Raw genomic sequence first — 13,667 nt, 5'->3', positions numbered from 1 at the left:
AAAATGTATGATAAGGTACTTGGGAAAATATAAAAAATCTAGTATGGACTTAAAATAAAATCGTAAACATCTTAAAATTTATCTAAAATATAATATATTTTTTATTTTGATATTGAAATTTTAGTTGAAGAATTAAAAATTATTAAAGAAATTTTAACACTTAAATAAACATCAAGCTATATGTTATTGAGTTCTTTAAAGACTTTTAATTATTTTCTTAATACATGTATATCTTATAGAATAATATTAAGTATTCATATATAACGTTGCAACCGTCTAAAGAAGTTGTTCCAAATTAAAATTGCTAAAATTTTATCTGTATCTACTATGTCATAAGATAAATCAAAATGTTAAATAAGTTTTTAGTCTCTATAAAATTTTAAAATTTTATTTTTAATCTCCGTAAAAAATCATATTTTTTAGTCCTTAAACAATTGTTATGCAAGCATTTTTAATCCTTGTTGGAACATCAACACATATTCTTGAATGATTTTCTTGTTACATGTTTACAACATTATAAAAAAGATCATCCATAAAAAATGATATCAAAATTCGATTTATATAGGTCCATATTTTTAGGACTTAATATTGAACATATGACATTTAAAAAATCCATATTGAATTCATCTCAAGTTAAAAAATTCTAAATTTGTCTAAATGAACTTTTAATAATGTTATAAATATGCTTGCAAAATATCATTAAAAATTTTAAAAGTTGAAGAATGTTTTGTTCCACCAAAAAACTAAAACAGCTTGTAAAATAATTTTGTATGATTGAAAGTTGTATTTTATTTACAAGCAAAATTTCAAAATTTTATAGAGACTAAAATTTTATTTAACAATAAATTACCTATTTTATTTTCAATTAAATATAATACTTTTAAAAAACCTTAATTATAAATGAATTATTAATGATATCAAAATAAATAAAAATTAAATGATCATAAAAACTTTGAATAAATTATGAAAGCTTTGGACCGGCCTTTTTATACCGCTGTATAAAACAAAAACTGACATGGAGTTTTTGCTTTCCTAGCATCGTTCATGGTATACCATCGTAGGCTTGTTCAAACAAATGCAGAATTAGCTAGTGGAAAAAAAAATACTTTTATTCAATTGTTTCTATCAGTTTTTTATAATAAAATAAAAGGAGGCTTTTATATAATTATTAACTAACGTGGTAGATATTTTTCCTCTTCGGTTGTTTGGACTAATTTTTTTCTTCTCTTTTTTGGCTTGACTCAATATTTTTCCTCTTCTTCTTTTTCAAAAAACATGGTCAGATATTTTTCCTCTTAATTGATTTATTGTTTTCTTTTGTGAAGCTATCATCGTTGATTCAACCAATTGTCAATAAAATATTCATAACAGGTAATTCTATTTTTCAGTGATACATGATACAGTACACCATATGTACCAAAAAGATAATAATACAGTACTCATATGTTATAAGTGTTAATGAATAAAAAATAGTTTATTTTGTATTAAAATAAATTATTAATTATCTTGTGAAATTTTTTTTATTGAAAGTAATTATTAAAAAAAAATTAGTGTTGGTCAAAAGACCGCTAACAAGCAAAATACTAATAATGATTTAGTGTCATACTAAGTCAATGTACTAATTGAAGTTAAAAGATTATAAATTATTATTTGCGTCAACTTTTATATTATTCAATGATGCTAATCAGCGTCGTTTTAATCAATATAAGAGTGTCAAGACTATAAATTGCATTAGATAATTCGAAGTTGTTTAATATAAATTACATTGGATAATTTAAAATTATTTAACGTTAGATGCATTTAAAATAAAATTAATTTAAAAAAAAAATATTGCAGCACAAAAATTACCTACTATATAAGTTGTATTAATAAATCCACAATACATATTACAACTAGTTAAGGGTTGAAAGATTACTTATAAGTAGCCGACGTAGTTAGCTTCAAACTTATATTCTTTGAACCTTCATCTTGATGCTTTCAATGTCATCGAGTCATCATTGTTTAACTACTTCCAATCTATAATTTAAAAGTTTCTATTAATGGTATAGAGTAGGATTGGTCGACGCAAACCGACATAATTAATGTCGTAATCAATACTAAATTTGGAAGCTAAATAAAGATTTTTTAATAGTAAGTATATAAAAGAGAAATTGATAAAATTAAAAAAAAGACTAATAAATGATAAAAGGCATGATAAAAAAAGAAACTAATATTTTATTGTTATTGCAAAACAATTTATAATTTTAAACAAACTTTTACTTACAAAATAACATATAATTTGGGATTTCTATAACAACAGTTTAATTGTTATACGAGAATAATTTTAAAAGTAGATCTAATAAAAATTAAATATTATTAATAATTTAACGATTATGATGGATTAATATTGTAAAAAAAATTACACTAATGTCTAGAGTTATCTTAAATGTTTTTGATAATTTATTCTAATTTTAAAATTTGGATCATTAAAAAAAACACTAAAAATAAAAATAGAAAAGTAACTTTTTTCTATTTAAATTGTAAATAACAGCAATGACATGAAAATTTATAAATAATATTAATAATAGTGAAAATTTGATTCTATATATCTTTTTATCAAAAAATCTAGATTTTTTTTCTCCTAAAATTTGTATATGTTTTTGAAGTTTGAATCTTGCAGTACGCATGAAATTCTATCTTTTAGTAATATTTTTCAAGATTCTATAATTCTCTTAAAAAAAAAAAAATTTAGATCTTGTGCAGTTGATATGCCTGCAGAGACTCAAAGCGGACCATACTAATTATATATAAATTAAAAGTTAACAAAATATTTAAGTACTTATACTTTTTTAAAATAAACATGGTCAACTTATTTTATATTATAGATAAAATAGTTGGCTAGCTTTACAAACACAAGAAAAATCTAGGAAAGAAAATATATATAGTAGATAATACAGTGAACTAACTTTACTGACGCAAGTTCTAATTAAGTTATTAGCAACTCTATTCACTTGCATTATTTGCTTTATTTTGTAATTATATTGGTACTCTCAACATTTATTAAAAAAATAAATTATCTCTTATAGTTGTAAAACTTAATTTTATATGACAATTCAATTATATATTCATTTTTATTTAATTATTTATATAATTTTAAGTAATAATTTGATCATTTATTTCTTAAAATATTATTATTTTTTTATATAAAAGTTCAGCATTATTTTCAAATAAAACTCAGATAATAGTAGATCATCTTTAACAAAATTCATATTTTCATCAAATTCATAATTTAAATATTTAAATAAATTCATTTTTTTCATCTCTAAGAGCATCAAATTCATCAAATAAATAACTCACATTTTAAGATTTAAGTAAAAGATTTGATTTGGAGATGGGGTAGATATAAGAAGAAGATATTGTCTTGATAATTTATAGATCAAATCTTAAACTATGAGTTTTTTATTTGATAAGTTTGATATTGTAGGAGATGAATATATGAGTTTGTTTGAAAATTTGAGTTATGAATTTGATGAATATAAGATTTTTCTTGAAATTTATAATAAATTTTATGGGTTTTTTTTTAAGATGATAGTTTATGTAGAATATAATAATATTGTTAACATTTTAAGATACAAATGATCAAATCGTTACTTAAAGTTAAATATAAATAACAAAAAAAAATAGTACTTAATTGTTAGTTGAAATTAATATAGCTTATAAGCTATGAATTTTGTCTGATAAAAGTTATTTATGAGTTTATACTGTTTTTATAAGCTAATTTAGTTAGCTTATGAACTTATAGTTTATAATTTATTTTTCAATTTTAATTTTATTATTGTAACTAAAATATATTTTTACTTTTATAATTTATTTATTATAATTTTAAAATAAATAATTTTAAACTTTAAAATAATTTAAATACATAATTTATATAATTTTAAACTTAAAATAATTTATTTATAATAATTTTAAATTTTGTAATTAATTTAATTTTAATATAACTAATATTTTAAAGTGAATGATTTATTTATTTTAATTTAAAATAAATAAATATATAAAAAATTATTGATAATTTTAAATTAAAAAAAATTAAATCACTATCTTTAAAATACTTTATTAGTTTTTATTTTTAATTAAAAATATAATTTTATGTTATTTTATATTTTAAACAATTTGAGTCACTAATTTTATAAAACATTTCAATTAACTTACTAATTATATGAAGATCAAGAGATTAACTATTGATCTCCATAATTAACAATCGGAGGTACTATCAAATATTTTATTCTAACCCAAAAATATTATAACCAATTATCATTCGTCCTTCAATAGTTTAGAGGTTTGTCATCCTACAACTTTCCATTTCTAGATCTCCATAAGCTCCAAAGCACTATAGTCTATAGCAAATAAGTCTCTATAGAACTTCTGACACATCTAAAAGAAGAAATTGTTGAATTCAAGTCCAACATCCATGATTGATTGAAGTACCACCAGTTGAGGTATTTTTAGCAAGCTTGAGCGAGTAGGCATTTTAATATAAGAGGTGTCAACTCTTATGTCGACCGTACAATGAACACATATATTAGGAGATCTCACGTATAATGTATAATGTAAGTTACCGCAACAAAATCATAATAACTTAATGCAATGTGCGTCACATTTTACTCTGAAAGTATCTGTTACATTTTACTCTGAAAGTATCTTAACAAAACATATAAAACATACAAATAGGCATGACAACGGAGCAAGTCGGGGGAAGATTTTGCCTCCTCCACCCTGGCATCCGACTAATTGGGGAAAATCCGCATCCGCCCTCGTTTTATAGCGGGTATAAAATCCGCACACAATTTATATATGGAATTAGATGGCTATCATTCTTGGTAAAAAAAAATATGAAATTTCAAAACGGTTTGATTTTCAAATAGAGAAACAGCTCAATAACTTAAAAGAGGAAATTTTCATTAAAAATGGGTCTTTATGTTTTTTTTTTCGAGGTAGTATATTGTAATTATCAACTAGTATATTTTTTTAATTAGCAGGCCCAACAACATACCCTAGTTAGATACTGGGTTTAACGGGACACGCTAAAAACCTCATGTAGATAAATAGATCTAAAAACATTTGTCCAAAATTTCCTTTTTAACATGTTTGTTTGCAGGTAAATCCAATTCATTTTGTCAACTCTAAACATCTCCTTAAAAATGTGCTAAAGGTACGGAAAGTCGCCTAATGGGAGGTTATGTAATGAAATTGTGTTTTAGCATATTATATGCACTTTTGCCACATGCCATGTGTTAAGGTACAAGTTTTTTGTATTTTGTAATATTTGTATAAAAGCAAGAGCACTACATTGTTAATTGCATTCATTATACGAAAAGAAAAAGCGAACAAGTTTAAAAAAACTCGCAGATACGTTCCTTCCTTGAGTTTCAAGCAATTTTTCTAAAATGATTCATTTTTTATCAAAGTTTTTTTTTTCGTTCGTTTGGGTGGGGGAAAGACTACTCATGTTTCCCACATGGCTTTTGTGCTCTATTTGGATGTATAAAAAGAAAATTTAATTTAATGTTTAAAATTTTGAATGAAAATGTAGTGTTTAAATTACTCCTATTATTGTTCGTTCTTAATTCAATGTGACCATACATGGCTTTACATATAACATATCTTATAATTATAATATGAAGAAAGGAAATAAAAATAGAGCAACTACATTGAAACCAATTGGACAAAGGTATGAAATCCTGATGACTGAACAACAACTTAATAATTGAGGAATTGAAGAGCTTGTGTGAAGAAAACTTTGAAAATATTAGTTGGTGGAAAAAGTCAATTTGATGGATTTGCTGAAAGGGAGTGATTTCGGGTGGAAATATGAATGTATTACTTTATTGGTTTTTTCAGGCTGTAGCTTCTGTTCATAGTTTTAGTTTTGATAAACTTTGCTGTCATCGATAACCCGTTTAAAATGAGAACTTTTGTGTAATATTTCCTCACACTGAGCATTTTTTATGCTCTTATTAATGATTAATAATAAATTTTGTCTTCAAAAAGGAAAATAAAATTGAGTATATATGATAAAAAATTTGTTTTTTTAATAAAAAAAAAGCCAAAATATATTAAAAAAATTCAGATCACAAATGTGATTCAAATAAGAAAATTACAAATAAAGAAATCACTAAGGAATTTATGATCCAAAAATCCCACCACTCAAAAAAGGACCAAGAACAACACTCATATACACACTAATCAAATACAAACAAATTTTTTTCAAAATTAAAAATCTATAAACAAGGGGATTGGTCCACCATTGATGCAAATCCATCAGAAAAGATTTGATATTGTATTAGAGCTATGACCAAGACAATAATTTGATATGATTAACCAGAATGTTCAACACACACGCTTGAAAACACAAAGATTTCTAGCGCGTCAATTACTCCAAACATATGTTAACCACACAACAATCAAACAATGTCGAAGTTTTTTACCCCCACTGAATTAAGTTAGAGAAAAAATAGGTATCAAATGTAATCTAATTAGAAAATGTTGCATAAACCTCAAACCAGTTCAAGACTATTGCTCACATTCTCTCATAAACGAAACAATCTACAGATAAATGATGGCATGGTGCTCCAGCACCACACCCACCAAAACACATATGAGTCTTTGTAGACAATACACCGAAACTAAATTGGACACTATGAACAACTTATCATTGAAAAGTATCCACGAGAAAAAAATATACCTTCAGTGGTACAACTTTATGTCACACGAACTCGCCAAACAAAAAAAGAAGGATTGTATCGATCTACCACGAACAAATTATTTGCACATTTGTCTATGTAATCTTCATTTGATTCATTTTTCCATTGCCATACATCCATTAAGTTTACCTACAAAAAAAATTACCCACAAAAGACGCACACTCTTGAAGTAACTGTTAGACTTAGTCCTAAAGTTTAAGGTGTTGACAGAAGTCATATGCGTCACTTTTAAATGTAAGACAATGGATTTGTAAATATTATCTATAAGTTTATACCACATTTATCAAAGTGTTGCTAAAACTTTAAACTCGTATTTTTTTAGATGTTACCTATGTATTTTGGCCACAATAATAAAAACATTTTAAATCATATTTTTTATGTATTGTTTATACGCTTAAGACACAAATTACGAACATTGCATATTATTAGCCCACAAATTTCATTTATTTATACTTCTAATTAGGCCACATATTTTGACAAGTGAAATGCACTTCTAGCAATTATTTTCTTCAAAGCTAGTTGTTTGGTCCTCCACGCATAGTTATTACTACATCAAATCCTTATTTGTTACGTATGATGGTGCAACGACTAAAAGATTTTTCTAAGTGTGACCGGTGCACTCAAAGTGAATTTCCATTTAAATATTCACTCACCAAGTCTTTTGAGATTTTGTAGTACCAATAATCTCTTATCTTCATGCATTGGAATGCAAAAGGAAAAAGTGTGTAGTCTTGGAAGTGTTCAATTTTGCCGTTTGACCGATATCTATCATCAGTGTTACAAAGCATTAGTGATCTATGGTGATTGAATTTTGAAACCATTGATGGATCAATTATTTATCCATCAACTTTTAGTATGTGGCCCACTTTTTTTTTTGAAACGTGCCCCTATCATGCAATAAAATGGGACCAATTGATTGCAATTGAAACCACAATTATGTAAACCAATTCACCTCAGAACCACAAGAGTCAATGTTACATGAAATATGCATTGTATATACTTATGCACAATTTAGCATTCTAGTTCTAGTAGCAATCAAATATCAACTAAATTGGCTTCTCATGATCTTATGTGAATTGACTGTTCATAGTTTCTGCAGCCCTACACCTAGGCTCAAAGTTAGTTACATTAATTGATATGTGACAAAGAACTTTTAATAAATAGAGAATCAAAGCCTAAAAAACTACAAAGCTAAAATGAAAATAACAAAATAAATCTTCATTTTTTTTTCATTGCGTCTGTTCATCAAAAACCTACAATACATATATAATTTCCATCTCTCACTAAATTACTAACAATTAATAATACTAATTATTAATATTTACTGTTGTAAAAAAATCAATAATACATAGATATATGATAACTAGTACGAGTATAAAAAATACAATATTTATTATTATTATTATTATTATTATTATTATTATTATTATTATTATTATTATTATTATTATTATTATTATTATTATAAAGCAAGTTATTATATATTATAAAGCAAAAAGAATCTAAATAAAGAAGTTTTCAAGTGCCTCTCTCATGTACATTTAAATTCCTTCCCATTTCAATTTTTTTATTTTTTATTTTCAATTTAAATAAATAATAATAATAATTAAAATATATTTACTTAGAAAATTTTTATATGGTAATTTATTGTCATGAAATTTCCAAATTGATATGGTCAAATTTCCTATAATTTATTTCTAATTATATCATTAAAACAATAACTCTATTATACAATTTTTTATTGGTTCAAGCATAAAAAAATCACTATGTTGAATATAATTTGACTATATATGCATTAAGTAATTTTAATAAGGCTAATCTTGTTTTTGACAAAATATCATAGTTGATCTATAATAAGAAATTTCCATTTGTACTCCTTAAAGTGATTCTAATTCCCACCCACTTCATATTTGTTGAATATTTAATATTTTAATTAAGAAACTAATCTCTTCTAAAAAATCTAACATCTAATAGATATTTATATAAAATCTATTGTATTAAGTGTGAATCGACATCGTTAAATATAATATTTTATTAATAAAATATCAAACTCTAATTAGACATGTAAAATTTTCATTTATGCTATTTATTTGGGTTGTTAAAACAAATCCCATTAAGACGGCTACGTTCTAATACAAAGTTGCAAATTTTGTTTTTGCAAAGATAAGTTTATATATTATTAAATGAAAAAAGTCCAAGCTTGGCCAAGTCATGCCAAGCAAAGACAAAGGAGGATTACATCCCCAAACACAAATTAAAGTACAAACACCACATCCAAGACAAAGCAAAGAAAAAATTACAACAAAATTCTCAACATCTAAATGCAATAACATAAAATCACCTACAATCTAAACAAAGCAGATGTTGATTCTATCATTGATGAAGTTCATAAGACAAATTACGAGGTTGAACATTCAACCACATATTCCATAAATACGATAGTTTCACACTTTTTTGATTGAAACACTAAGAGATTTCAAGGTCATCAAATGGACCAAAGGCAAAAGGGTAATATACCCATCACCCACTTCTACATGTAAATGACATCCGAACCAATTTCCCGTTTATCCTCACAACCCCCATAGATAACTTGAATGTCTTTCCATCATAGTGATTCCTTACACATTCCACCAATCATTCGTTTACAATATCCCCAATTTTCATTTACATTTCACTAATTTTTTTCAAATAATTTTCCATTTTTTGTGTGAGTCTCACTTTTATTTCTTTTCTACAATATCACTAATCATTCAAAATATCACCTTTTGTACAATTTTTTTATTCTAGAAAGTATTCGGACCAAAAATTATTCCAGTTAGAGTTTGAACTTTGATTTTACATATACTAATTATTTGAGTTCTCTAAAGTAGATTTTGAATATAAAAAGTTAGTTTAAAAAGTGAAGTATATTTTATAAATTTAATTTTCAATAAGAAACATTTGATCTTGACTAGATATAATTTTGTTTGTTTCTCATAACTCTTCCCTCTTCCCTCTTCCATAATATATGATCCTTCTATATATGGTACACATATACTCCTTTCATTTATTTTGAACATATTAATGTCTATATGAAAATCTATTAACCAACATTCTAATTATGGAGAAAAAAGTAATTATTGAAGTTTTTCTTTTTGTCTCTAAATAAGAAAAATTTTAATTATATTTTCAACTTATCTTAAAAAATATATTTTAAATGAAAAAAATATTAATATATGAATAATGTTCTTATAGAGCTTGCAACGTAATATAATTTTTTAAAGTTAATTTTTATTTTTTTACTGTATTATATACTGTGTAAGGCACAATCTATTAATATAATTTTGTAAATATATAAGACTTTTTTACGAGTTATTACTTAAGTTTAATTATAAATAAAAATTATAAATTGTCCTTAGATTATCAAATATACGATTTATTATGTCGATGTATAAATTATCATTTTCTTAATTATTCAATTTGATTTTATTACACGGGAAAACAAAATTCTTTTGTTTTGAAATTTTATTCATTTTAGATTCATTTTAAATTTATTTTTATAATGAGTGAAAATCGTCAAAACCCAACTAGATAGACCACATATTTGTTGTGGATAGTACACTAGTTTAAATACAAATTAAGGCATATGTACATCAATATAAAACATGATGAGTAGAGTCGTGGTGTTGAAGTCTCTTGTGTTCCTGGAGTAATTGGTTCTTTGTTGCTCCCCACTGAATTCTCCGACAAAACCAAAATCCTGGTTCAGATTGATGGGAGACCAAACATGGATCCTAGTGTTTGAATTCTTGTATCGAAAGTTTTTTTGATGGTATAGTCAAGAAGTATGTTCAGTTGGTTGTAATGGCAGTACAAATATAAGATGTGAGAAACTCACACTTAAAGAATATTTTTTTTTGGATTCACATGTGAGTGGTTAGTCTTACATTGACTATGAATGAGTTAATGTTGGATATATTAGATAGACAACTCATATATTCATTGTATTATGATTTGGGTAGAGATGTAGTGTCAAAGTCACTTGTGTTCATAGATGATTTGGTCTATTATTGCTCCTATAGCTTCGGACTATCCAACATAGGTATAGGAAGGGTAGAATACCAAGTACTAGTACGAGATGCAATATTTTAATAAAAATAAAGGTATATGTATGTCAAGAAATAACCCGAGTTTTGTATTTATATAATGTAACACAAAACTAAATTGTTCACCTAGTTGGCTTTTCTACCACGGGTTATGTGTCATCTTCTATACTGAAATTTTGCATCCTCAAAGACATTTGATATTCAGTGTCGCCCAAGGATGACACTGATCATTAAAAAAATCTTGTGGCTTCCTCCAAATTTTGGGTGAGTTAAATATAACACTAATGGTGTTTCTAAGGGCATTTTTTATCTTGCTTTTTATGGGGTATATTCCAAGACTATAGAGGACCTCCTTAGAGTGTTTCGCTTTGTCTATTGAAATTGTTTGTGCTTTTAATGCAAAGTTTATGAAAGCTATTACTATTCACTGGTACTATGTTTGTGTATTCTAGGGGTCGAAATAAGTTGTGGTTGGAAACTGACTTTTAGGTGGTTATTTTGGCCTTCAAATCACTCTTGGAAGCTTAGAAATCGATGGATCAATTATATTAACATAAGTAAGAAATTTGGATTTACTATTTCTCACATTTATCGAGAAGATAATCATTGTCCAAATAAGTTGGTAGGTGTTGTTGTTTTCTTACAAGGTTTTACCCGGTGGAATTCTATTTCAAACATCATAAGAGGAATTCCATTATAGATTCCAATGATTTTTGGTTTGTTTTTCAATGGTTTTGGTGCGAACACCTCATGTGTTGCTTTGCTATGCAATGTTTTTTTTTTCAACTTGGTTTTATCCCAAATGATTGTCTAGGTAAGATTTTTACTGTTTTTCTTTTTATTTTTCTTGGATTCTGGTTTGGTCTTCTAAACTTTTTCTTGGCTTTATTCTTTTTCAATGATATTAATTAATGTGCCACAAATGATAGGTGAGAGTTTTAGAGGTGTCAATATAATTGAAATGTCTAATTCTTTATGTGATGCTTTTACACTCTAATTTTTATTTTAAAAAAATTAAATAGTTCAATTCACAGCAACACGTCAAAAATAAAAGTTTAGAAAGTGAAAATGTGTTGAGTTCAACATTTTAATTTTTGTAGTTAAAATAAATGCTTATAAATTAGAATTTAATTTTATGACAATTTTTTTCCTCATCTTATGTACTCAAGAGTCAAGGTAATCCTTTTTTTGTTTGTTTGTTTGTAGAATGAATGTTAAATATCATGGTATGGTTTAAACTTAAGACAAAACGTTCAATCTAATAATATTGACATTTGTTATTTGAGTTAAGACTTAAAGAAAACAAACTTTAATGTAAATGTAAATAATTTCATATATTTCATATTGAATTATTTTAGATAATCAAATAACTTAAAATTTAAAGGGTTGTTATTTTTTTTATGTTAGTCAAATAGTTTAGTGGCTAGCCTTACACATCTTAAACGTCGAAAAATAAAAGAATTTGACTTCAAATTTAAACCCCTTATATATTAATATTTCTACAATTATTAATTAAATTATACTTACAGTACATCATGTCGTTATTTCTAATTAAGCAAAAAAAAATTAGCAATAGTGTATATAGTAATTCTTTCGAAAAATGTAACGTGAATCCAGACATACTATTAGCACAACCATTTTTTGTTTTTAGAAGGTAAATGTTCATGCACCCTCTAATTTTAAATTTTCACCTTCAAATATACTACAGAAAACTAACATTCAGTAAAAAGTAGAAAAATTGAAGGATTGGATGAACCCTTTTTATTTTTTAGAACTATGGTTGTCTAGTTCTTTTTTGCTTTGGGCTTAGGCCCGTATTGTTTACTGAAAAACACAAAAGTACAACATAAAAGAGGGTTTTGTTACCTCACCCTCTAATTTAATATTTCAACCCTCCTCTCCTATGCTTTTTACATAGCTGATAGCTATAACTAGTCCATCTTTTTTCTTTCCATCCTTATATTTGGAGGTTTATGTAAATTTAGTTTTCCAACTATTTATTTGGTGCTGTGAGACTTTTTTTAGGGATCAAGCTTGCTCATCGAGTAGTTCTTTCCTCCCTTACTTTTAAATATATATTTAAATTATTGTTCGGAAAAAATTTAATATCTTTCACAACGAATAATTTTTAGAAGTGTGTGGTTAATGATGATCAGATATAATAATATCTATTGTTATAAGTGATTGGTTGGTTGTATTGAACGTGAATAATAGGAGATAATAATCTATAATTGTTAGAGTAATGATTATTTCTATGACACGTTAATTGTAAAACAAAAATAAGAACTATAAAACTTATTTTTTGGTAGAATTAAAAAAAAAAAAAATTAAATAAAAAGGTAACTCAATTCATTTTATTCAAATATATTTTAGTTTTAAAATTAATTTTAAAAACCATAAACTCACTACCATCTCAAATGTTTTGGATTTTTTAGTGGTTTGAAAAATACAAAAATTACAATGAAAAATTAAAATTGACCACAAACTAGACATTAAACTCTTTTTTTTATTTATTTAAAATTACATCTTTTGAAATATATCTCTTGTTAAAAAAAATCAAAATTATAAATAATATAAATATTAAAAATAAATATTAAAAATAAATATTTAATTATTATATACGTAATAAATTTATATTGTCGACACATCATTATCATACATAAACTTAACTTTAAATATAATTATAATAAAAATTAAAATCTATAATGATTTAAAGATTCTGATTAACTAAATTGTAAAAACATTTATATTTTAGATTTATTATATATTAAAAGCACAAATAACTAAAAAAACATTTTTAATTTGTTATATTAATTTCCTCAGATCGCTTAAAGAGGGA

Source organism: Cicer arietinum, chromosome 6, assembly GCF_000331145.2.
Source record: "Cicer arietinum cultivar CDC Frontier isolate Library 1 chromosome 6, Cicar.CDCFrontier_v2.0, whole genome shotgun sequence".
In the NCBI taxonomy this organism is placed as follows: domain Eukaryota; kingdom Viridiplantae; phylum Streptophyta; class Magnoliopsida; order Fabales; family Fabaceae; genus Cicer; species Cicer arietinum.
This window is presented reverse-complemented; position numbering follows the sequence as displayed.